Source organism: Mustela nivalis (assembly GCF_964662115.1).
Source record: "Mustela nivalis genome assembly, chromosome: 7".
Taxonomy (NCBI): domain Eukaryota; kingdom Metazoa; phylum Chordata; class Mammalia; order Carnivora; family Mustelidae; genus Mustela; species Mustela nivalis.
The window spans coordinates 57,779,303-57,805,510 of record NC_139026.1 but is presented as its reverse complement, the minus strand read 5'-3'; the positions used below and the strand labels follow the sequence as shown (position 1 = coordinate 57,805,510).

Genomic DNA, 26,208 nt, shown 5'->3' with positions numbered 1-26,208 from the left:
TAAAGAGACATATAAAAGGTTAGCAAATCTTCAGAAAGGGAAATACATACTGAATTTTAATACACAATAGACTTGTTCTGTTTTATCTAGAATTTCCTTTTTAAACATTTGCATTTCTGGATTATAGTGGACATGAGAGTATCCTCTCCTGGAGGATTTTGTAAAGAAGGAAGGAGAAAAGTTGAGTAGAACTCATAAATGAAACTAAAACATAGAGGATTTAGATTCAAAAGGGTTAGGAAAAATAGCCCAGAGTGAAGTCAGTTAAGTAATAATGAGGTAGAAAAAAGGAGTATTGTCTGACAGTCTGGATCATAGAAGAATAGGATAAAAATAGTCTACTTAAATTATGCAAATATTAAACAAACAAATCACACTAACAAAACATAGCTGGAAGCTAACTATAAAGAATGGCCAGGGTAGAAGCTTCCTAGTGCATAAAATAGTTTTCATGCATTAGAAGCCCTTAAAGAAACGCACATCAAATATGTGCTGGACGTACTCATATGTTACCAGGATATCATTTACACAAAGTCAATAAAAAAGCTGGGGAAATGACAATGGCGCATAGTCTAGCAGTAACAATTCCTGGCATTGAGAAAAATAGGAATGATTTTCTATTCACACTATAATCCTTTCAAAGAGATTACATGGATAAATGCCTGTGTATATGTCTTGGGAAAAAAAAAATCTATTGATGCCATTGATCTGAGGCCACATCTAAAATATCTGGGTTTTATGAAGTAGTTAAGAGAAATATTTTTGTTTTCATTTATGTCACAGACCCACACGTTTTCTTAGTAAACCAGTTTTTGGACCAAACAAGATCAGAAAGTCTGCAGATGTTTCAAGCTTTTAAAACATCTGGAAAGTTATTCCGGCAACGAGAGCCAAATCCATGAGCAAAACAGATGTTTTCCGCTGTGGCGGGAAAACACAACTTTGTTGTATGTACTGCATATGGTCCAAATCCACTTCAGAAATAAGATTCTGTCTCTCAAAGGGTCTTAGAACCACAGTACTCTCTGAGACTCTGCTGATAAAAGCATGGCCGAGGCCATTTAGGTGTTCAAAAGTCAGTATCTTATGATAATCTTTTAATCTCATATTTTATATAACAAGAGGAACAAGTTATAAATAGGTAGGCTGCTTTTCCAAGACTGCAGTTAAAAAGTTGGAATTGGATTAAAACCAATTGGCAGGACCCCTGGGAGCTAAGAGTGGGGAAGGACAGTAGGTCACTAGAAAAGAACAGAGGGGAGCTGCCCTGGCCTTTTCCCCCAGAGAAAGCAAAGAGAAGCTTCTTCCCACTGACCACTAGGACAGAGTATCAGAAGCTCTAGGAGCTTGGTCTGGTCAAAAAGTGAGAAACTATTTTGTCCCAGGAATACAGGAAATGAGTCCATGCAGAAACGCACTTAGGGAAAATTGTTCTTTTCACAGGTGAATCTTGCGTATGGATGAATCCTCATTATTGAAGGGCATAAAACACATATTCTAGGGTTTGTTTGTTTTTTTTAGCCTTTTAAAAATAGACATAACATTTTAATAGACGAAAACATCTGCCCTGGTTATTTGCCGTTTAATTGTTTTAACCTAAAAAGTTCCATATTCCTAGCCGACATAACATTTTCCTGGTTTAACACTTGGTTTCTGGTTTTTTTTCCCCCCATCAAGAAAAATCAGAAATAAGGAAAAATAGAATGAAGGAATTATTTTTTATTGTATCAGATAATATAAAAGAATATTTTTTACCAAGAGTAAAATGAAGGCTCTTATAAGATCTTTGTAAGATTTTGTAAGAAGGAAAACTTGCCCAATCAAGCTGATGAAATTGGTTTAGAATCATCAGAGTTGTCAATATTCAAAAATGTTGCTTATTGTATAAAAAAGTCCTTAGGTTACACCAGATTATTGCTGACTATTCTAAAATCTTTTATAGTTGCAAAACATGGCCTATAAAGAGTATAAATCATTATTTGGATTCAGAGCTACGAAGATTTTTGCTATATCTAAAGTATTGCCTGCTATCACAAGATGTTGTAGGTCTTTTTATAATGAGGTGCTATCATGGGACAGGCTACAGTACTGACAGAGATTCTTTATCTGTGTTCCGTTCATCTTTGCCAGGTGCAGAAGCCTGCCAAAATAACTACTATTGCGAATGATGGGATTTGGATTCACATGTGTCAAGGAAGATGTGAATAGTCAATCACTGATACTAGACAGACACTTCTTATTTTCAATTTCTTATTAACATTATAACCTGATTCACTTATGATATCATTGCCATTTCTGTTTACCCTCAGTACTGTCTGAAGCTAGCTCATCAGGAATTTTTGAGAGAATGCCTTTGAACCTGAAACACTTGAATTATCACCTAGCTCTAGGGAATTGCGAGCTAGAAAGATGCCATGTTTTAGAGAGGAAAATGAAGATCTCTCTAGGAAGATTATTTGCATTTGTCTAGGAGATAACCTTATTCACCCATTGTATGGAGGGGTGCCCAGAATAGAAATGAGGAAGGAGCAAAGATTTGCTAAGTGGACAGCTTCCTAATTCCTTTTGAGACATGCCTTCCAAGGATAGCTTTACTTTGTTTGAAGTGTTGTGATTTTTCCAAAAGTGGCTATATACCAATTTTGGTAAGTGTGAAAACACATCGAGAGCCAGAAAAGAAATGAGTTCTATATTTTTTTTTTTTATAGCCAATCTCTCCCCCATCTTCCAGCCCTTCTGGTGGATAATGGAAAACTGACATTGTGTGGATAGGACAAGGAGAAACTGGAGATAGAAAGGTTGTACAGAGATATGAAAAAAATTAAGAATATGTATAAACTGGAGGGTGTGTGCTGAGAAAGGGCTTTGTGCAAATGAGGGTAGAGAAAAAAGGAAGTGCTAGTATAATTTCCAGAATGAGCATATGTCTGCTGCAGTCAGGTACAGCAGGAGAAGGAAAAGAGAAGCGCTGAGGTGTTTCAAGGGATACCGTAGAGAGGGAATGGCAGGAAACCACACTCATGATGACATTAGGACAAATTGTGAAAGAAAAATTATGGTTTTTTTATAACTTCTTGCACTTCATTTTTTTTTTTTCCCGTAGAAGGAAGTAGACATCACAAAAGTGAAAAGCAATGGAGGAAAAAAATATGAGCCCAGATGACCTTGACTCCTTATTTCCTGAGCTTCGAAAAGAAAGCAAAAAAAAATATGTCATCAGGCCAAATCCAAGGACAGAAAAAACTTCAAGTCTCGCTCATCAGGATAAGAAGTGTCACAGACCAGGATGGTAAACAACTAAGGAAACTCAAATACAGAGGCCGTTAGGTTTCTATTTCAATCTGTCTTTCTTAGTGTATGAGATTATTTTTCCAACTAATTTCATTGAGTGAGATCTTCCATCTGGCTGCACTGAGAGAGAATTTCAGAGTTGTGGAACCGTAGAATCAGAGCGGGAAGTAATCTGCCTGTCTTTTCCTCCAACCCCCTCATTTTTCTTCTAGCAGTTCTGGAGTGTGAGGTAAACAGAATTGATCAAGTCCACGTGATCCAGACGTGCTCATTAAGCACAAACCAGCTTCTGCCACTCCCGCGTTCCCTTCCAGCTCTTACTCCGTCCCTCTTCTGAGCTAAGCCTCTGGCAAACAGCAGTCGGCCTGCATCTGCTCTCCCACTCCCTCACCTTCCGTTCACCTCCCCAGGCCACAGAGCTGCCACTGTCTGGAAACTGGCCTCACAAAGCGGGTTCATAAAGCCCCCTCCTCCATCTGGGCAAACGTGGGCTCTGGAGCAGGAGGGCTGAACTTTGAATCTTGCCTTTGTCACTTGCTTCCCGTGTCAGCCTGGGCAGCTTCATTTTCATTTTTTTCTCTCAGCTTCATTTTCTCATCCATGATGAGAAATTATGATCATCGTAATCTCTAACTGCGCAAGGGTGTTGTGAGAGTGGAAGGTATCAAGCCATGCAAATTGCCAAAAATGGTCCCTGGCACGTTATAGTTCCTTAAGAAAATAAATCGGAATTCTTAGCTATCGTTATCTTTCTCGCTATTTTGGAGGATTGTTAACCAAGTCTCTCCTTCTAAGCTTCCTTCCATCCCTCCCTCTTTGCTTACTTCCCACAGGCTCATCTCCTAATTGTCCTCTTTCAGTCTGTTACTTGCTTCTTTGTTTTCACTGGAATCTCCTTTGCCTCTCTCTGCCTCTTGACCTCCTAAGTTATCCTTAAAATTTGTCTTCTTACTCTAATACATTTTCCTAAAGAGAAAGGCATCCATGTTATTCTAAACATGTCTCTGCCTTGACTTCCCTCATAGTTTTACACTTGAAAGTACTTAATAGCTGTTGCCACCTGTTACAAAGATACTTCAGTCCCAAGATGTACATCCCAGAATGGATTATCTCCCTTTTCACCAGACCTGGTTTTACCTTATAGTCAATGGCACCCCCCTCCCCCAATCTGGTTACCCACATCAGAATCCTTTTCCTTCCTTGGCTTCTTTTACATTCAATCATATGATGATTCTACTCACGTCCCAAGTGTGGTCTCTCTTCTCTATTCTCCTTTCTTAGTTCAGGCCTTCATTATTTTTTTCTCTATAGAGGACTAGCCTTCTAACTTGTCTCAACTTCCTACCTTGTATTCCACCAACCCCTGCTCACATATTTCCTCAGATAAAAACCAGATCATGAAGTCAATCACATATTCGCTCACTCATTTACTATTCACTTACGTATTTACTTAATAATAATATTTAATGAAAACCACCTGTGCTGAGTACAGATCATTGTACCCCATAACACATGCATGGTCATGCATGAGCCTGAACACACACACACACACACACACACACACACACACACACATTGTTTCTCTCTTAAACCCCTCCACAGTTGCCTTGCATGGCTTTCTTTTCATAGCACTTAACACAATCTGAAATCATCTTGTCCAATTCTTTATTGTCTGTTTACCTTATGTAAATTCTTTGAGAGCAGGGATTTGTAAGTTGTATTTATTACTGCCTCCCCAGTGCCTGAGCAGAACTGAATGAATTAATGAGGAAAATTTGAGCTGAGTTATGAAAAACATGCAGCCGTTTGTCAAGGGAACTTGGAGTGGGAGGCTGGGAGAGCAGACACAGAACATACACAGGCACAAGGATAATAGAAAGGAGTCAAGGCACTTTGAGGAATTTAGAGGAAAATAAAATGATCTATACTTGGCACACAGTGGGTTTTCATTATATGTTATTAAGCAAAAATAAGTGAGGGAGCCCATAAATGAATGAGTGAATGCATGCCTGAATTAATGATAGGTTTTCATCTTAGAGAATATGTGAGCATTGATTGGTGGAATAGAAGACAGGGAGTGGAGACGAGTTAGGATTTAAATAGGGTAACTGGTCAGAGAGATCTTTTCTGATGAGGTAACATTTGAGCTGAGCCCTGAATGAGGTGAAAGAGTGAACCATGTAGATCTCTGGAAGGAGAGCTTTACAGGGGATGGGAACAACAGGTGCAAAGGCACTGTGGTGGAAGTGTGTCAGAGTGCTCAAGCAAGGAAGATGGAAGGGGGTCAGTGAAAGGCCATAGAGCAAGTCTCTATGATGCCAGCCTGATTTTCCTGTTTTTGTTGGGCATCCATTTCTCTGTGCTCAGACAGTACTTGGTATTACATTGTGCTGTTATGACAAGGCATATTGTGGTTACGTTATGACTATTTAATTGCCAAAACTGTAAACCCTCAAGGGTGGGGACCATTTTGTACTCCTTGTTGTATCCCCAGGGCCTACCCCTGTGTTTGGTAGGTGTTGGAACCTTTGCTGAAAAGATGAATCAGAGGCCCTTAAGATGCTTTCTCAAGTCTGAGTCACATGACTGAGTTTCTGGGTTCCCTTTGTTTTCAACACTCTTCTTTTCATCACCTCGTTCTCTTAGCATCTGGTAGTAAACTACCAGCTTTGGCTACTTCCTTCCTGGCACCTTGCATCATGGACATTCCTCTATTGATTTCTAGTCACGACCTTCTACTCCTCCCCAGGTTTCTGACATATTGCAGTTGTAAATGTGGCACTTGTGGCCAAAGAGCACTGATTATTGGAGCTGTGGGAAGGCTCACCAGGGCACTGATAAATGAATAGAATAACATGATAAATGAAAAGAATAACATGGTTTCAGGGCGCCTGAGTGGCTCAGTGGGTTGGGGCCTCTGCCTTCGGCTCAGGTCATGATCCCGGGGTCCTGGGATCGAGCCCCTCATTGGGTTCTTTGCTCAGTGGGGAGCCTGCTTCCTCCTCTCTCTCTGCCTACTTGTGATCTCTGTCTGTCAAATAAATAAATAAAATAAAAATCATAAGATATCAATCCCTGTAAATGGTGACATCTATAAAATGAAACTTCTTTTTTTTAGAGCAAGAAGTTTGAGCTAATTTGTAAAGGATAAGAATTTCGACGATTGTGAATATAAGTAATAATCATCAGCAAACAAAACAGCCTCCAAATTGTCAAAATACGTGTCATCAAGAACATGAGCAAAATGTATACATCTTATCATAAAGTAACTTTTGATTTCCCTATGTAAAACCTACTTAGTCTAATTTCATACACAATTATAATAATTTGGTTGCCCATTGTTTTGAGTAACAGTGGACTAAACGTATTAAGTCACCAGAGCAGAAGATGGTAGAGGAAGTCACAGCCACAAAGTGGTTGGAGGGATGTCCAACTGCCCAGAAAAGACAGAAAGACTTAAAGAAGTCGACATCAAGGACTCAAAGTTATAGCTATTGAGGACAACAATGCAGTTATCTATCCTTTGCGGCACCCACATACAGACATAATCTGCAATGCTGAGTTAAAAGATCCCAATTTTTTAAAAAAGATTTTATTTATTTATTTGACAGAGAGAGAGGGAACATAAGCAGGGGGAGTGGGAGAGGGAGAGGGAGAGGCAGGCTCCCTGCTGAGCAGGCAGCCTGATGTGGGGCTCCATCCCAGGACCCTGGGATCATGACCTGAGCCAAAGGCAGACACTTAATGACTGAGCCACCCAGGTGCCTCGAAAGATTCCAATTTTTTAAAATAATTACTTTTTTATTTGTTTTTCAAATCTCATCTGCTGACAGAACCTTCCTTGACTTGTACTTCTTTGCCCCCAAATCTGATATGAACTGATAGGCAATTACTTACAAACTTTAATTCTTGTGAATATGTTTTCTGCAGAAATAATGTGTTAATTACAGACCCTGCTGGGGTTGTTAGGCGTATAAGAAATAAGCCCCACGCAAGATCCTATAAAGGTTACCTGTATCTTCAGAGTGCCTTCCTACGATTTAAACGTCTTAGTTGCAAGAGCTTTGCATAAGGAGGGGTTGTGCACCTGTGTAGTAAATTCATGAATGCAGGCAATGATACCTATGGTTAATAAGATCAGAAGTGCTGTGCTTAGTGTGGTAAGAGAGTGTGGGAAATGCTTTGAAAGCTTTGTATTTGTAAGTGTTCATTAGAGGAAAGGAAAGTTGCAAGTGTATTTGGAAAGTCAACAGGTCTTAATAGTACGTTTTAGAGGTTTTCCTGTGTGTGTGTGTGTGTGTGTGTGTGTGTGTGTATTTCCAAGTCTTTTAAGAAGAAGTTAGACATGGAATCTAGGGGATATACTTGTACTGATGAAACATGGACTTGTACACTTATCAGATAAATTATCCTTAAGGTTGTTGGAGTTTTCTTGAGCATCAGGGATATCTGAGTGAGAAAGTTATTCAGAGATGTGAATTTGCTTCTTAAAAACTTCCAAATTTATAATAGGAGTTTTCATTTGTTGTGTTTTATTCCCTCCACTCCCAGATTCTACTGCTAATGAAGAACAAATTTTGGGTGCCAACTTAAGGAAACAGAGTCTGTGTTTGCAATGTCAATGAGCATACCCAAAGGGAATTGTTAAATAGATTGAGGGTTATTATAGTGCAGTAACCTAAAGACATGAAAACACAATTTTGGACATTAGGGCTGAAAATTGGAAAAATCTAGCTGAGTTATAGAAGGAGTAAAGAATTCAGAAATTCCCCAAAGTTCACAATAGATAATAAAGTATTATTATGCTATTTTCTCTGCTCCCAAATAATATAGGTCTGTAGTTAGATATTCAAGTATTATAGAACTATGGTAGCTGAAAGAGTGGAATTAACTCCTAGCTACAGTGTCACCTGTCTCCCCATAAAAATGCTGTTAAAATGTTGACTTGTATTTCTCTTACATTTTTTTAATATGAATTAACTCATACTGTATAGGGCATTGCAACTTGCCCCCACCTCCCACTAAACAACTATACTTTTTTTTTTTTTAAATTTTTTATTTGAGAGAGAATGAGCTAGCACACAAGCAGGGGGAAGGGAAGAAGGAGAGGGAGAGAGAATCTCAAGCAGACTATGCTGAGCACAGAGCCTAACTCAGGGCTTGACGCCCCGGATCCTGAGATCATGATCCCAGTGGAAAGCAAGACTCAAATGCTCAATGCACTGAGCCACCCAACAACTATATATATAATTACCACCTCACTCTTTTCAATCATAAGACAGAATTCCATTTAATGGATATACTGTAATTTAAAATTGACAATTGGGGTGGCTGGGTGGCTCATTCGTTAAACATCTGCCTTCGCCTCAGGTCATGATCCTAGGATCCTGGGATCCAGCCTTGCATGGGTTTGGGGGGGTGGGTGTTCCCTGCTCAGCAGGGAGTCTGCTTCTCCCTCTGACGCTCCCCCCCAACTTATGTTCCCTCTCTCTCGCTGTCTCTCTATCAGATAAATAAATAAAATCTTTTTAAAAAAATAAAATCAATAATTATTTACTTTTCCCCCTGGTTATTTTACTTTTCCCTTTGGAATATCTTCTGTTTAGATACGCATAGGAAAATAAAAAGTCTAGTTTGGCTCGAAAAAGTGGCAAATAGTGAAACAAGTGCTATTTTTGAATGGCAAATTTCCAGTTCTGTGGAATAAGCATACAATAATCTTAAAAAGATAAAACAAACGATGTCTGCTTTGGATTTTAAAGAAGATTCAGAAATAAATAAGAAAAATAAGAAATACTCAGGTGTTATTTCTGGGCAAAATCAATTGTACTGTAGAAATCAACTTTCACATTTAAAATTAGGAACAGAGTATCTGTGATCCTGCTCAGAAGGAGAGCTCTCTCTGCAGAGCTCATCATTGAATGAGTCATTGAAAGGTCGGGGGTAATAAGGAATGAGGGATTCTGACGACCTGTGTCCAGGTAAATAAAAGAACAGTAACCGGGTCACTTGCGTCGCAAATCAGAAAATTGTCTTACCCTTCTGTTGTTCTGCCTCATCTCTCTCAGACCTTCCGGAGCTATAGCTGTCTTCGTGCATTAATGTCCTCCCTGCTGTATGCAATTCAACAATCTTTTCCTCTTGCAGGAGCAAGGACAGTAAGTAAGGTGAACACCGATGACTCACTGTTGCAATTTATCTATGTTAGCTTTGCTGTTCTATCTCCCTTCTTGTCCCTCAGAGGTAACCACTGTCTTGAATGTTATGATTAACATTTCTTTGTTTACACACTAGTTTTAAACAAATGCATATGTGTTCCTAGATAACATATCATTTAGTTTTGCTTGTTTGTAAGCTTTGTCAAAGGGCAACTTGAACAAAATCTGTGAACTCCAGTCAGTGTTATGCCATCAAGAGTTATCTAGGCTGTCGAACATACCTCCTGTTTCCTCATGTTCCCCATTATAGAGTATTTCATGATCTGGATATATCAAAATTTATTTCTCTTTCATTCACTTAAATTTTCATTCTTGATTTCTTCTTCTTCTTTTTTTTTTTTTTTAAGATTTTATTTACTTGAGAGAGAGAGTAAGAGAGAACATGAGAGGGGAGAAGGTCAAAGGGAGAAGCAGACTCCCCATGGAGCTAGGAACCCAATGTGGGACTCAATCCTTGGACTCCAGGGTCATGACCTGAGCTGAAGGCTGTCACTTAACCAACTGAGCCACCCAGGTGCCCCTTGATTTCTTCTTTGATCCATGAGTTATGTAGAAATCTATTTTAAAATCCCCTTTATTTAAGTTACTCTTTAGAAATTAAAATATACTGTTACTTGAATTTTAAGTTAAACTTAAATCTTTAAAAAAATTAGCCTATTTCTAAATCTATTGGAAGATTTTAGTAGAGATTACAGGATCTAAATCAGTGATCAACAAACCCAGTCTCCAACCTGTTTTTCTACACTACTGAACTAAGAATGGTTGGCATATTTTAAGAGGTTGAAAAACACAGAAGAAGGATAATAGTTTGAGGCAGGTGAAAATTACATAAAATTCAAACTCAGGGGGCACCTGGATGGCTCAGTTGGTTAAGCTATTGATTTGATTTAGACTCAGGTCATTATCTTGGGGTGGTTAAGATTGAGCACCAAGTCTGGCTCTATTCTCAACACAGTCTATTTGTTTCTCTCCCTCTGCTCCTGTTCCCCCACCTGCTCTTCTACATAGCTTTATCTCAAATAAATAAATAATATTATTTAAAAAAATTCAGATTTAGTGCACCTAAATGAAGTTTTATTGGAAACTCAGTCATGGTCATTCACGTAATTAATGACTATCCTTGCTCCTGCAGGAAGATAGGTGAATTGCATAAGCGTATTTTCTATGGCAGCTTTTATGCTACAGTAGCAGAGTTGAATAGTTGCAACAGAGACCTGCAAAGTCAATGTACTTACTGTCTAGCCCTTTACAGGAAAAGTTTTTCAACCCCTGGTCTAGATAACACAAATTCTTTGAAATGTATTAAGTATGATGGTTAATTTATGTAAATATTTCTTTTCTTTTCTTTTTTTAAGATTTATTTATTTGAGAGTGTATGTCTGCATATGGGGGAGTGGGGAAGGGACAGAGGGAGAAGAAGAGAATCCCAAGTGGACTCCCTCTGGAGCACAGAGCCCAACAAGGGGCTGGATATCATGGCCCTGAGACCACCCCAGCAGAAACCAAGATTTGGAAACTTGACTGACTGAGCCACCCAGGTGCCCCAATTTTTTGGAAATATTTCTAATGGATTTGATGAGAATGTCCATTCTTTAAATGTTATATATCTATAACTATCTATATACATGGAATTATGAATAATTTATCAACAAGTGAGAGGCTGTTGAAATAACCCCCCATAATGATGGATTCATCAATTTCTCCTTATAGATTTATCATTCAGTGGAAACCCTGTCCATCTCCAATAATATTTTTTTATCTGAAGTCCACTGTGTGTGGTATCAATATAGCTACACCAATCTTCTTTTCAATGTCTTATACCTGATATAGTGTATGTTTTTAGTTCCTAGAGCATCAAAACAATAACAATAGAAACATTAAAGATCACTGGTTACAGATGAGCATGCCAAATATAATAACAGCAATGAAAAAGTTCTAAGTATTGCAAGGATTACCAAAATGACACACAGAGATATGAAATGAGCAAATGCTGTTGGAAAAAGGTACTGATAGACTTGCTGGATGCAATATTGCCACAGACCTTTAATTTGTAAAAAACAAAACAAAACAAAAAAAGCAAACACCCACCCAGTATCTTTGAAATGTAATAAAGTGAAATGCAGTAAAGCAGGTGATGCCTGTATACCTTTTTTCATTTATCCACAGCTATGTTTTACATTATTTGCTTTTAAGACTGCCCATAAAGCTGCACACAGCAGTCCCTAAATGATATTCAGGGGTTAGATTGGGGGACTGGAATGGGGAGGGTATTTAAAGGATATATTTGACTTTTCAGTACTTTAGATATAGCACCTAGTGTTCAGATTACATACATTCAGCCTCTATAATTTCTTCACATTTTCTGTGTCTAGCTTTTATACCCAGCTGTAGACTTAATCTGTTCCTCAAGTTTTGTAACTTCACTCCACATCTGAAAGACCCTATTAATTCCATACTTCTTCATTCTGTCCTGCATTATTTTCAATGTGTATTCCAACATTATCACATGAGATTTTTAGAAAGGGGAAACTTGTATATGGTGGCACTATATAAGCAGGCAAATTTGCCTATTTCTCAGCAAAAGTATAAAAGAGATTATTAACACTGGTTCTAAACCCTTAGAAAAAGTAATAGGGATCATTGATGCCAGAATGGGTTATTTTGAAAATGGATCCTGTTTAACTAGCTTTGGATTTTTTTCTTCCTTTCTTTAATAGATACTTGGACTGGTATATTTAGGGATGCTAGAGGCAGCGAATTTTCAGTTCAGTAAAGTATTTAGGAACCATTCATGAAATTATGGTTATAGTATGATTGTATGAACTAAAGTGCTTGATCTCGAAAAGTGTTTGTTCATAAATTATTATTAACTTGGAGATTATTTTTGGTGGTGGGCTACAAGACTCTTTTCTAAACCTGTTTTATATAACTTTATTAGACTTCAGTGGAAAGAAAGAAGCCATGTTCATTATTCATTAACTTTACAGATACTATAAGTTAAAAGTGATCACTAATAAGATTTTAAAATCTGAAATTCTGTCTTAAAACAAACAAGATGAAATTTAATATGTATTAAAGGCAAAAATTGGGTTTAAACGTGTAGAATTATAGAAACATAGACTATGTAAGGTGGAAGCTATGGTTTAATTATAGTCCATGTAAAATAGACTTGGATATTTTATTCAACTCTAAGTAATATGTTTGCTAAAAGAAAAACCTAACACAAGTTTGGGATGCCTTATTGACAGGGTATGCTTGGATCAAGGGGCTACTGATCACTTTGTAACAAAGTTCTTGGCCCACTATATTTGCATGTTGTGTTTTCCTTGAGTGCATGATTTAAGAAGGAAAAGGAAAAGCTGAAGGAAATGCAAAGCAGGGTAAAAATTGTGGTTATGAGGGCTCACCATTCCGTTTGACAAGTAAAAAGGATCTAAAAATTTTGAAAAATATTACCAATTCTGATAGTTACTTAAATAGTTCGTTTCAAATATTTCAAGGCTTGCGATGGCTATAAAGAGTGAGATTAACTCCTAGGGGTCAGAATCAGCAGAGTGGTGCTAAGGGAAGTTGAATTGATGTTTACAAAGCAAATGTTTATGGATCTTCTAAGCAGAGCTGGGTTTTAATTCTGGCATCAGTATTGGTTGTGGCAAAAGAGATGCTACTTCTGAGAAATAGCCTGTTGACTATGAATAATAAGGCCTATCTCATTTTAAGGATTAGAAATAATATATAAAAATCGTGTAGGTAAAAATTGAATAATCATGATTATACATAAAAATAAATATAAAGGGGCGCCTGGGTGGCTTAGTGGGTTGGGCCTCTGCCTTCGGCTCAGGTCATGGTCTCAGGATCCTGGGAATGAGCACCGCATTGGGCTTTCTGCTCAGCAGGGAGCCTGCTTCCTCCTCTTTCTCTGTCTGCCTCTCTGCCTACTTGTGATCTCTGTCTGTCAAATAAATAAATAAATCTTAAAAAAAGAATAAATATAAAGATTTCCAACATAACAAAAGTTTAAGTGGATGATGGTATGATGGAAATACTGCAGAGATGATTTCTACTTAAGATAGGGGACTGGACCTAAGTTCTATGTGAACGTTTAGCATAATGGTTTTAATTTCCACCTTAGTGTGAAAACTTGCTTTCCTCTGACTGCGTGTCCTTTTCTTTATCTCACAAAGCAAGCATGTTCACTGTTTTAACCAAGTTTATCTTTGTTGATTTCTGAGAGTCACTTGCCTTTAAAGAAGTTGGAACAGGAAAGGGGGCGTAGCTATGACAAATGTTTTAAGACAAAGACTACTACAGGGCTTCTCATTTAGTGGCTCAGTGAGCTACTCAAGGAGGAGGCAACGATTAGGAGGTTTAAGTTGGGAGAGGAATTAAATGAAAAAAGTCTCCACTACAAACCACATCAGGCTCTCGGCAAGAACTACGTGAAGAATGGGATCTAAGGCAGGCTTGCGAAGCGGGTCTGGGCTTGCTGGCTGGAGCTAAGGACCGCATGGAGGCCCTTGGGTGCCACCAGTTGATGGCATGGATTGAAACAAAAAAGCGCAGAGCGACAAAAGGGGGGAAATAGGCGGCAGGACCGTGAGAAGGAAGACGAAGGGTCGTTGGGCGCGGCGAGCTTTGTGCTCAGGAGTTGTGCTCCAGGTTCTGGGGCGCTGTAACTGGGCGCTCCCATGGCCAGGGGCATTAACCTTGCCCGGGGGGGAACCTTTCCACATGCTCTGCTCCCCTTCGCGTGTCTCCCAGCTGCTAGTCGGTCCTGCTAGGGCACTTCTCGAAACCTGTCCGTAGCTAGGAACCCTGGTCCGACTTTGATGGTCTTGATAACTTAGCCCGGCGCCCTGACCTCTTTTCTCCCGCTCCACTCCCACCCACTCGGCCTCACCGCCGGGTTCGCCTGCAGCGCTGGGGTCGACCAGATACTCCGCGGCTCGGCTGCCGCCAAGACCCGGAGAGTGGAGCCAGCTCCGGCCGCGCCGGGGGCGCGCGCGCGCGTTCTCGCTCGCTGCTAGCAGGGGTAGTGGGCATGCGCGGCGCGCGGCTGGCTTTGGCGGCGAGCGGGTGAGCGGGCGGGCAGCTCCAGACTTCACAGGCGGCGGCGGGCGCGGCGGTCTTGCCCAGCGCGAGACCGGCGCCGTGCTCGCCCGGGAGATCGCTGCTCTCCAGCCGGGCGCCGACCGCCGCTTTGAGGCTCGGTCGGGGGGATTGGAAGGGCGTGGTCCCGGTCGGGGGCTTTCTCCCGGCCGCCGCCTGCCTCGTCCCGCCTCGAGGCGCCTCGGGGGAAAGCCACGGCCCCGAGGGCGGATCCGAGGTAAGAGCCCCTCGGGCGAAAGGCGCCGGTCGGGGGGTCCAGCTGTTGGAACTCCGACTGGATTTTTAAAAATCCGCCTTTGTGTGTTCGGGTGGAGCGGTGCCAGGCGCCGCGTCCGCTTGCATTCACTTTGACTGCTTTCAACTGGTGTCGGGAGCCAGGTGTGCCGGGGCGCCGCTGCGGAGCGCGCCGGTGCGCCCGGCCGTGGAGCGCCGCCGAGCGGGTGCCGACCTTCGGCCGCCCGCCGCCCCGCGCCGCCCCGCGCCGCCCGCGGAGCCCGAGGCTCCGGGAGGGGTGGGCAGAGAAGATCCTCAGTGTCCTTGTAATATTTCCTGGTAACCTGAGCTTCCGCACCTCTACACCTGCGCCTGTCTGGCCCGTGGGGCGCCTACGAGAGCGGTGTTCTCACGGCGTCTTGGAGGCTCGGGGTTTCGAGAGCTACCCTCCCCACGCTCAGATGGAGGGGGTCTTTGCAGATGGAGGGTTTGGGGGCAAGGTCCCACCGTCGCATACCCTCTCAAATTAAGATAGCTTGTTTTTGAACAGTTGTCACTCCTGATTCCTGTTGACTTTCCGTTCTTAAGTTTGTTCCACTTTAATCCCCATTTTACTTTTGGAAGATGGCCTTTCTGGTGTCTTTGTCAACTAACGCCTTTGGAGTTGACTTCTCCGCGTATGAAGAGCCGGTTCGCTTCTCCTGTGGTCACTCTTCTTTCTTTTCGAGGATTATCTGTGTGCAGAAATCTTTGCGCGGATCGTTCTCTTCCTTGGCATTGTTTCTCAAATCCTTCTTTTCCCGTAGACCCATAGTACTGCTGGAATCTCTTTTGGGGGTAGGACGCCTGTGGTATTAGGATTTGAAAACCATAGACGTCTAGGGCCGTAGAGCATTAAGAATGGGAATTCTCCTTTACAAAACGCATTTTAACGAAAGGCATTACTGCATTTCTTTTGAAGATTTCATTTTTTTTTTTTTTTTGTCTCATAAGAGGAATAGTAATATTTTAAGAGTTCAGATAAAACTTGGTTTCAGATGCATAGGAACAACTTGATTTTGGCTTTCTTATTCTTTTGCGGGATAGGAGAATTAGGATTCCCAGAAGACTACACACACATGCATATGGAAATACACAGGAACAGCAAACTAGTTGTGTTGTGTGTTGCTTCTAATTTATTTGTACCGAGAGGATACTATTCTGAAGGGACTTGGGTTTTGCAAAGGGTACACTTCATGTAGATCGTGTGGACATTGAAATTAAAGTCAGTGTCATCCTGTCTCATAGATTTCCAGTTTGGAATCGGAGTTCTTCAGATAGATTGTTACAGTTCTTAAGTTGCCAGTGTCAAAAAATTTTGGTCATGGGTTCACACTTTGACTTATAATTAGAAAAATAATGCGCTTTATACAATTGCCACTAAAGGGTATCACAAATGTAATAACATTTTATAGAAAGCCTTTAGTGCAGAATTCATAGATTAAAGCTTTTTAAAATTCCACAAGTCATTCAATCCACAGCAGAAAAAAGAAAAAAAGAAAACTTTTAATCCCACCATTCTGAAATAACCACTGTTCACAATATTTGGTACCTTCTCTTTGAAATCTTTTTTCTTCCCACTTTCCAATGCCATTGAATATCAGTAAGTAGTAGTTTTCAGCCTTTTATTAATGATGGGACCATACTTGAAGTTGAATTTGGGGTGATTCTTCAACGTGGTTTATTCTGGATTGTTTTCTATCAGGAGTCTAATGTCTAATTTTGAACCCTTTGCTTGTTTCAGGTCAAATGAAAATATTGCCTTTTGTTTTCATTTCTGATTTTTTCCTCTTTTCAATTTTTTACCTATGCTGATACTTTTCAGTTTTAATCCTTTTCCATGCTATAACATAGACTTTGTATTTTTGCTTTCAGTTTTTATTTGATAGACCCCAAATCCTAGACCCTTCCTTTTCTTGAGCTATGCTGCATACATGTTCACTCACTGCTTTTTATTTTTCTGCTGACTCTTCTGTTTTCCTCATTTACCCATTTTAATTCTGCAGGAGCTCACTTAAACTATGGTTTGTATAGGAGAATATGGTATCCACAATAAAAGATGATAGTTTTTCTCAAGGTCACTCGTTAAATGCTTAAAGTTTTAATGGGTGAGTATTTTAGCACTGATTTCATTTATGTAAAATTTAAGTTAGCTTTGGTGAGTTGTATTAAACAGATTTGGATCATCACAAAAACAACCTAAGTTAATGATAGGTTATAAACTTTCAGACATCTGCAATGGTATGTAAGGGGAAAAGTGGAATTTTAGTTAAAGTGCTTTAGCTATAGTACATCCCTGCTGGGAATTACTGCATGAAATTGTTTGCAGCTGTTAGTGATTGAAAATATTTTCTTAAGGAAAATTCTGTAACAACATAGTTGTCAACATTTTAACTTTAATGTATGCAGGAAAGGTGCTCGGTGTTTCAGTACAGCTTCTGCAGTGTTTTCTAAAGCTTTTATTTTTATTTATTTATTTGACAGAGAGAGGGATCACAAGTAGGCAGAGAGGCCTGGGGCGGGGTGGTGTGGAGCAGGCTCCCTGCTGAGCCAAGAGCTGGATGGGATGCCATGTGGGGCTTGATCCTCAGGACCCCGAGATCATGACCTGAGCCAAAAGCAGAGGCTTAACCCACTGAGCCACCCAGGCACCCCCTGCAGTGTTTTCTAGATATATTCTTAGATAATATTTAGAAAAATACATTTTCCTTTTAGACTAGTTTTAGATTTACAGAAAAATTATAAAGATAGGGCAGTGACCTCTTATATACTATGTTACCCAATTTCCTCTCTTATTACATCTTACATTAGTATTTGTGATAATTAATGAAGCAGTATTGGAAAAAAAAAACAATGAAGCAGTATTGGTATGTCATTACTAACTGAGATTCACACTTTATTTAGCTTTCCTCAGTGTTTATCGGATGTCCTTTTTCTGTTTCAGGACTCTACTGTCTTAGATACCATAATACACTTTAGTTGTCATGTCTCCTTATGGTCCTTTTGGCTGTGACAGCTTGGTAGACCTTGTTTTTGATGACCTTCACGGTTGTGAGGAGTATTGATGAGATATTGGGTAGAATGACCTTCTACTGAAATCAGTGTGACTTTGTTGCCGTGATCAGACTGGGCTTGTAGTTTTTCGAAAGGAAGATCACAGAAGTAAAATGCTGTTTTTATTACATCATATAAAAGGTACGAGCTATCAACATGACTTATCACCGTTGATAATGATCTTGATCCCCTGGCTGAGTTAGTGTTTGGTAGGTTTCTACCCTGAAAAGTTACTCTTCTTTTTATGCTGTACTTTTAGAAGAAAGTCATCTTGCACAGCACACATTTAAGGAGTGGATAGTTTTACTTTTCCTCCCTGAGGGTGGGGTATCTATATAAATTATTTAGAATTCTTCTGCACGGCAGATTTTTCTTTTCTCCCCATTTGTGTATTTACTCAGTCATTTACTTATATTGGTCTGTAGTCATGGATATACATTATATACTTTTGGTTATAATCCAGTACTACTTTATTTTGTTGCTCAAGTTGTTTCAGCTCTGGCCATTGGGAGCTCCTTCAGTTGGTTGTTGTGTCCCTTTGACATGTCTCCATCAATGTGAATTTTTTTTTTTTTTGTTAATAATTTCCTTACTTTCTGACATTAAAAGATGTTACAGGCTCATTTTTTATATTTCCATTACCTGTCCCAGTCCCAGAATCAGCCAGAAAGAATCTGTTTCATCTTCTTGGGAAATAGTATTAGAAGCCAAGATTTGGGTGCTGAGTTCTTGTTGCTACTGGGGTATCATTGCCTCTAGATCCTCTTATCTACAGAGCAGGAAACATATGTATGTATGCAAAGCCTGTATATACACCTATCTATACATATTTCTCTACATAATCATATGTATCCATGTTAAGTGAAATATGAGTTCCTATGGATATCTACAACCTTACCTACCCTATTACGACTTGTGTCATTCTGGCCTTCTCTTGTTTATCTGTCAACTCATCCCAACCATGAAAAGAAACCTGGCTCCCACCACCTGTCATCCATTTACTTAATTGTCAATCCTTTTATATACTTATACCAGTATTGAAATTGCTAACTTGTGCTCTCTTTACAGAGAGTGGGAAACAACTTTATCAACTAGAGTACAGTTCTTATGTACAGTTTCTTTTGCTTTTAGTTTAGATTCCATTCCTTTTTCCCCATCCCACTTAGTGAGATAGTTGCATGCATTAATAATAGTGTCAGATCCTTTTGTCACAATTTTTGTTCCATCCTGGGATCCTTCTGACCTTCTAAATGATTTTTTAAAAGTTCACATACACTGAAGTTCTCTCTTTGTCCTGTAAAGTTCTCTGGGTTTTGAAAAATGTATCATTTCATGTATCCTTTATTATAGTATCAAAGTATCATACATTAAAAAAAAAAACCTGTGCTTCATTTATCACTCCCTTAATCCCCCCTCTCCTCTTTCCCCCTCCCCCACAACCACTGATTATTTTTTTTTTTAAATGGTCCCTATAGTTTTGCCTTTTCCAGACATCATATAATGGGAATCATGCAGCCTTGTCAGACTGGCTTCTTTCACTTATGGATATGCATTTAAGGTTCGTTATGTCTTCTTGTGATTTGATAGCTCATTTCTTTTTATTACTTGGTAATTTTCCAATTTATGTGTGTTATCACAGTTTGTGTATCTATTCATTTATCGATGGACATCTTTGTTACTTCCAGTTTTGTGCAACTATAAACAAAGCTGCTACAAATATTCATGGGCAAGTTTTTGTGTAGACAAAAGATTTCACATTATTTGGGTAAATACCTAGGAACATGATGGCTGGATCATATGATAAGATTATTGTTAGCTTTATATGATTTTGCCAAACTGTTTTCCAGAGTGCCTGTGCCATTTTCATTCCCATCAACAATTAACGCAAGCTCCTGTTTCTTCTCCTTGTCAATTTTGGATATTGTCAGTTTTATGGATTTTATGTATTCTAGTAGGTATAATAATATCTCATTGTTGCTTTAATTTGCCGTTCCTTAATGACATTTAGTGTTAAACATCTTTTCATATGCTGTTGTATTCTGTATATTTTCCTTGGGGAGTTATCTGTTCTGAACTTTTGCCCATTTGTTAATAGGGTTGTCAGTTTTCTTATTGTTTTAAGAATTCTTTGTATCTGGGGCGCCTGGGTGGCTCAGTGGGTTAAGCCGCTGCCTTCGGCTCAGGTCATGATCTCGGGGTCCTGGGATCGAGTCCCGCATCGGGCTCTCTGCTTGGCAGGGAGCCTGCTTCCCTCTCTCTCTCTGCCTGCCTCTCCGTCTACTTGTGATTTCTCTCTGTCAAATAAATAAATAAAAAATCTTAAAAAAAAAAAAAGAATTCTTTGTATCTTTTTCATATCATCATTTTATCAGATATGTATTTTGCTGGTATCTTCTTCTATTCTGGCTTTTCTTTTTATTCTCTTAACAGTGTCTTTTCAGGGCAAATGTTTTTAATTTTAATGAAATCCAACTTGTCAATTTCATGGATAAATTTTTGGTGTTGCATTTTTAAAAACTCATTGCCAAATTCAAGACCATTTAGATTTTATCCTTTTTTTAAGGAGTTTTATAATTTTACTTTTAGGTCTTTGACCCATTTTTAGTTAATTTTTATGAAAAGTGTAAAGTCTGTGTCTAGATTCTCTTTTTTCAGTTGTACCAGTACCAAGTAAATGAGATTTTTAAGTCAACTAGATTATAAATTGGGATTAGGATTGAAAAAGAAAGTGTTTTTATTTGATTTTTAAAAGCCTTCTGCAAAATTGCTTAAAGAAAACAGTTGAGAAATGACTTGGGACCTAAAATGTAGTAATAGGTATAGACTGTGTTGAGATTAGTTCCTGGCACTTGTGGAAGATGGAATTTTTTTTTTTAATAAAAGATTTTATTTGTTTTTTATTTGAAAAATATTGTATTTATTTATTTGATAGCACAAGGAGGAGGGAGAGGGAGAAGCAGGCTCCCCACTAAGTAAGGAGCCTGATGCTGGGCTCTATCCCAGGACCCTGGGATCATGACGTGAGCCAAAGGCAAATAGACAGTTAACCGATGAGCCACCAGGTGCCCAGAAGATGGATTTGTTAATACAGAGTGATATCTATCAATTCTTTCATATCTAGACATAAGAAATAATTAAGGTTTTCTATTTCACAAAGAGTATCCGAAATAAGGGTATTGCAAGGCGTATGCTGAAAAGAGGCAGATGATGTATTTACTTACCATCTAGAAACTTGATATATAACTCTATGGTCTTGACTCTTATCCCATGCCACTCTTCTTGCCAGAAAGAAGTAGCTTTTTTAAAAAGTACCTTTCTTTTGATATGTCAGTAACACAGTTAATGACATTGGGACCATAATTTTTAATATTGTTATGCTACAGATAGAACCACAGCTTCCAAAAAGAATCTAGTGAGATTTGACATAGTGAAAGTAGCAGCTTTGGTGTGGCAGGTGTTACACACGTTATCTTTTTAAACTCTTACAAAAGCTCTTTAAGGCAGTTCTCCTTTTTGAGTATTACAGGTAAGAAATGTGTTCAGAAAGATAAAGTGACTTGTCGGTGATCCATATGGGGAGAAAGGGACAGAGTTTGGATGGGAACTTTGATCTTTTTGATTCCAAAACTTTCCAGTTGGTTGTGTGATCTCTCATAAAAGAAAAAGGGCAAGGATAGTATCATATGTCCTTGATTTTATTCTTTTCTTTAAAATTTGTACATGTCTTAAATGACTACTGGGTGAAATGAGAATGGCTCAAAAATTTTGTTTTTGAGATACATGGAGGTTCTTTTAACCTTTTTCTTTTTTTCTTGTTGTCTGATCTGCATCTTAGTGGCTCAGAGGTGTGAATTATTGGGAAATGGTTATAAAGAATGAAGTTCCTTTAAAGAGAGGAACTTGGGTGCCTGGGTGGCTCACTTGGATGAGCAACTGCTTTTGGCTCAGGTCATGATCCTGGAGTGCTGGGATGGAGTCCTGCTTCAGGCTTCCAGCTCCGCGAGGAGTCTGCTTCTCTCTCTGACTTTGTCCCCTCTCATGCTCTCTCTCTTTCTCAAATAAATAAATAAAATCTTAAAAAAAATAATAAAGAGAGGAACTTGTGGGGCTTAGGAAAAATAAGACACATAATAGTAAAAGTAGCTAATTGTTTATACCTTTCCCCTACTAAATTGTAAGTTTCTTGAGGGCAGGGAACTAAACTCAGTTATCTTTAAGCACAGCTTAAATGTGTCGTATATGTCATATATGATACACACAAAATGTTTTCTGAAAGAAATAAGCACTTACTAGCATACTCTTTATGGAAGAACATTTAGAAGGGGAGGGATTTTCCTCCCAGAGTAAGTTGAACATTGTTACCTTTCATTTACTCATTCATTCATCATTTATTGAGCATTTCTGGAGTATCTGTTCTGTGCCAGACCCTGGAAATACAAAGATGGATGAGACAGGATCTCTGCTTTCTGTCTTCAGGGAACCCAGAGAATGGGACAATCATTTTAATAGAGTATAGAACTCATGAATGTATGCATTAAATGAACAAGCAAGCAAGCAATGGACTTTGAAATCAGAAAGACTTTATCTGCCTTAGTTTTCTTATCTAGGAAGTGGAAACGATAATAGTACCTATTTGACACAGTTGTGGGGGGTAGGTTAAATGAACAAAAATTATATTTATATCTCATCACATAGACAAAAGGAGAGGCCCACTGTAGCTGAGGAATCAGAAAAATCTTTACTGAAGAATGTGACATTTGGGTTTTATAGAATGAATTTTTGAGGCCAAGAATAAGAGTATGAGGAGGGACTCTGGGGCATTCCAGGCAGAAAGATGAATATGTTTGATGTGAAGAATGGTAGACATGACAGGAGTAATGGGAAATTCTGCACATTCTCACAGAGCCTATAGGGATATTAGAAAGAACTGAATAATCAGTTATTTTTCATTTTTGTAGTAACAATGCAATACAGTATTCATTGCATCATAGTAGGAAAGGATAAAGATCCCAAACCTGGTTGTTGTTGTTTTTTTTAAAAGATTTTATTTATTTATTTGACAGACGGAGGTCACAAGTAGGCAGAGAAGCAGGCAGAGAGAGAGGAGGAAGCAGGCTCCCTGCTGAGCAGAGAGTCCGATGTGGGACTCTATCCCAGAACCCTGGGATCATGACCTGAACCAAAGGCGGGGGCTTTAACCCACTGAGCCACCGAGGCGCCCGCCAAACCTGTTTTAATTGCATGAATCTCCTCTTCTAATCCTATGACTTTCTAAATATAGTCCTTTATATAGTAGATAAATTCTTGTTTTTTGTTTTTTGTTTTCCCCCAGTCCTGTGATACTCAAGTGATTTTTATTAAGAAAGAGGACTTGTGTGTTTTGGGGTAAAATCAGAGGTTCTGTCTTAAGCCATGCTTATATTTAGTAGCATAGCAATATTAGAAATGTAACATCCTATAAAGGCACCATCTAGTCTTGTTTGAGCCAATCCAGAATTCTAAGAGCCATGAATGGTTTCTGAATAGAACCTGAACATAATACTTAGCAATATACTAAAATAATTTGTTAATTGTATGAATTATGTGCTTGTTGGGGGTTAGAGTTCTACAGCTGAAAAATCATGTTTTTAATATAAGGGGAGAAGAGAAAAAGGAAAGACAAAATAGAAAATAAATGAACATTAATAGAGGGAAGAGAAATTTATATTTAAAGAGAGTGGTGAAAGTCCAGAACCAGACTATTTCACAGTTACATTTTACCAAACATTTAAAGAAGAGTTAATACCTATCCTTCTCAAACTGTTCCAAAAAGTTTTAAGAGGAAGAAGTGTTTCCAAATACGTTCTCTAAGTTCAGCATTAGTCTGATATGAAAACCTGATAAAGATACTACAAAAAAAAAAGAAAATTACAGACCAGTATCCCTGATGAACATAAATGCAGAAATCCTCAACAAAATATTAGCAATCCGAATTTGATAATACATTGAAAGGCTTCTATACCAGGATAAAGTGGGATTTATTCTGGGGATTCAAAGATATTTCAATATCTGCAAATTAGTCAGTGTGACAAACCACATTAACAAAATGAAGAGTAAGAATTAACGTGATCAACTCATTAGAAGCAGTAAAAGCATTTGGCAAAATTCAATGTACATTTATGATAAACACTTTATTAGGAGGGAACATACCTCAACCTTATAAAGACCCTATATGACAAACTCACAGCTAACATGATACCAAACTTTGAAAAACTGAAACCGTTTCTTCTAAGATCAGGAATAAGACAAGGTTGCCTATTTTCACCATTTTTATTCAACATAGTACTGGAAGTCTGGCCACAATGTTCAGACAAGAAAATTGGAAAAGAAGAAGTAAAATTCACTATTTGTAGATAGCATGCTACTATACTATATATGGAAAAACCCAAAGACTCCATAAAAAAACTTAGAACTAATAAACATGTTCAGTAAGATTGCAGGATACAAAATCAATAGACAAAAATTAGTTCCATTTCCATATACTAACATCAAGCTGTCTGAAAAGGAAATGAGAAAAGCAATTCCATTTACAATAGCAACAAAAAGAACAAAGTACTTAGTAATGAACTAAGGAGGTGAAAGACTTGTGTAATGAAAACTACAAAGCACTGATAAAAGAAGTTAAACAAATGGAAAGACATCCCATATTCATGGATTAGAAGATTAATGCCCATTAAATGTCCATACCACTCAAAGCAATCTTAAGATTCACTGCAGTTCTCATCAAAACACCAATAGCATTTTCCATAGAACTAGAAGAAATAAATCTTAAAATTTGTATGGATCCGCAATAGATGCTTAATGACCAAAGCAACTTTGAGAAAGAACAAAGCTGAAGGTATCACATTCCCTGATTTCAAACTGTACTGCAAAGCTCTCATACTCAAGTAGTGTGGTATTAGCACAAAAAGAGACCAGTGGAACAGAAAAGACAGCCCAGAAATCAACCCACACTCATATGGTCAATCTATAACAAGGGAGGCAAGGATATATAGTTGGGAAAAGACAGTCTCTTTTTATACCATATGCAAAAATAAACTCAAAATGGACTAAAGAGCTAAATGTAAGATCTGAAACTATAAAACTCTTAAAAGAGAACCTAGGCGGTAAGCTCTTGGGCCTCAGTCGTAGCAACATTTTTTTTGGATTTGTCTCTTCTCAAGGAAGGGCAACAAAAGCAAAAATAAACAGGTGGTACCACATCAAACTACAAAGCTTTTGCATAGTAAAGGAAACCAATAAAATGGAAAGGCAACCTACTGAATGGGAAGGGATATTTGCAAATGCTATGTTCAATAAAGGCTTAATATCTGAAAATATAAATAACTTTAGTACAATTCAACCCTGGGTGCCTGGGTGGGTCAGTCTGTTAAAAACCTGCCTTCAGCTCAGGTCATGATCCCGGGGTCCTGGGATTGAGCTCTGAATCAGGCTCCTTGCTCAGTGGGAAGTCTCCTTCTCCCTCTGCTCCCTCCCACCCCCGGCACCTGGCCCCTGGCTCATGCATGCTATCTCTCTCTATCTCTCAAGTAAATAAAGTATTTTTTAAAAAAATACAACTCAACAGCAGACCCCCCCCCCAAATCCAAATAAATAAAGGGCAGAGGACCTGTATAGACATTTTTCCAAAGTAGACAAGACATGTGTCCAACAGACACATGAAACAATGCTCTACATCATCACTCATACACTCATCATCAGGGAAATGCAAATTAAAACCACAGTAAGGTATCACCTCACACCTGTCAGATGGCTGGTATCAAAAAGATAAGAAGTAATAAATGTTGGCAAGGATGTGGAGAAAAGGGAATCAATCCTCAAACACTGTGGAAGGAATTTAAATTAGTTCAGCAACTATGGAAAAACAGTATGGAGCTTCCTAAAATAATTAAAAATAGAAATACATTATGATCAAGGAATTCTATTTTATTTGAAGAAAATGAAAACATGAGTATGTACTCATATGTTCTTTGCAGCTTTGCTTACAGTAGCCAAGATATGGAAGCAACCTAAGTGGCTGTCAATAGATGAATGATGAATGAATAAAGATGATACAGTGCGCGCGCGCGCACACACACACACACACACACACACACACACACAGGAATATTAATCAGCCATAAAAAAGAATGAAATCTTGACACTTGTGTCATTGTGGATAGACCTAAAGGATATACTATAAGTGATATAAAGCAGAGAAAGACAAATACTGTATGGTTTCCCTTAAATGTGGAATCTAGAGAAC

At 38.8% G+C, this 26,208-nt stretch overlaps 1 protein-coding gene across 6 annotated transcripts in view; it reads left to right on the top strand.

Annotated features, from left to right (window-relative positions):
• Positions 1–14,518: 14,518 nt before the first annotated feature.
• Positions 14,519–26,208, top strand: part of EPS8 (EGFR pathway substrate 8, signaling adaptor) — a 183,571-nt gene continuing 171,881 nt past the window's right edge. For 2 of the 6 annotated variants that reach the window (XM_082742391.1, XM_082742387.1), the window contains exon 1: positions 14,574–14,835. The gene's annotated coding sequence lies outside the window, so the exon portion shown is untranslated. Of the gene's footprint in view, positions 14,836–26,208 lie in introns of all 6 variants that reach the window. The other 4 variants (XM_082742384.1, XM_082742385.1, XM_082742390.1 and 1 more) reach the window with 4 other exon arrangements.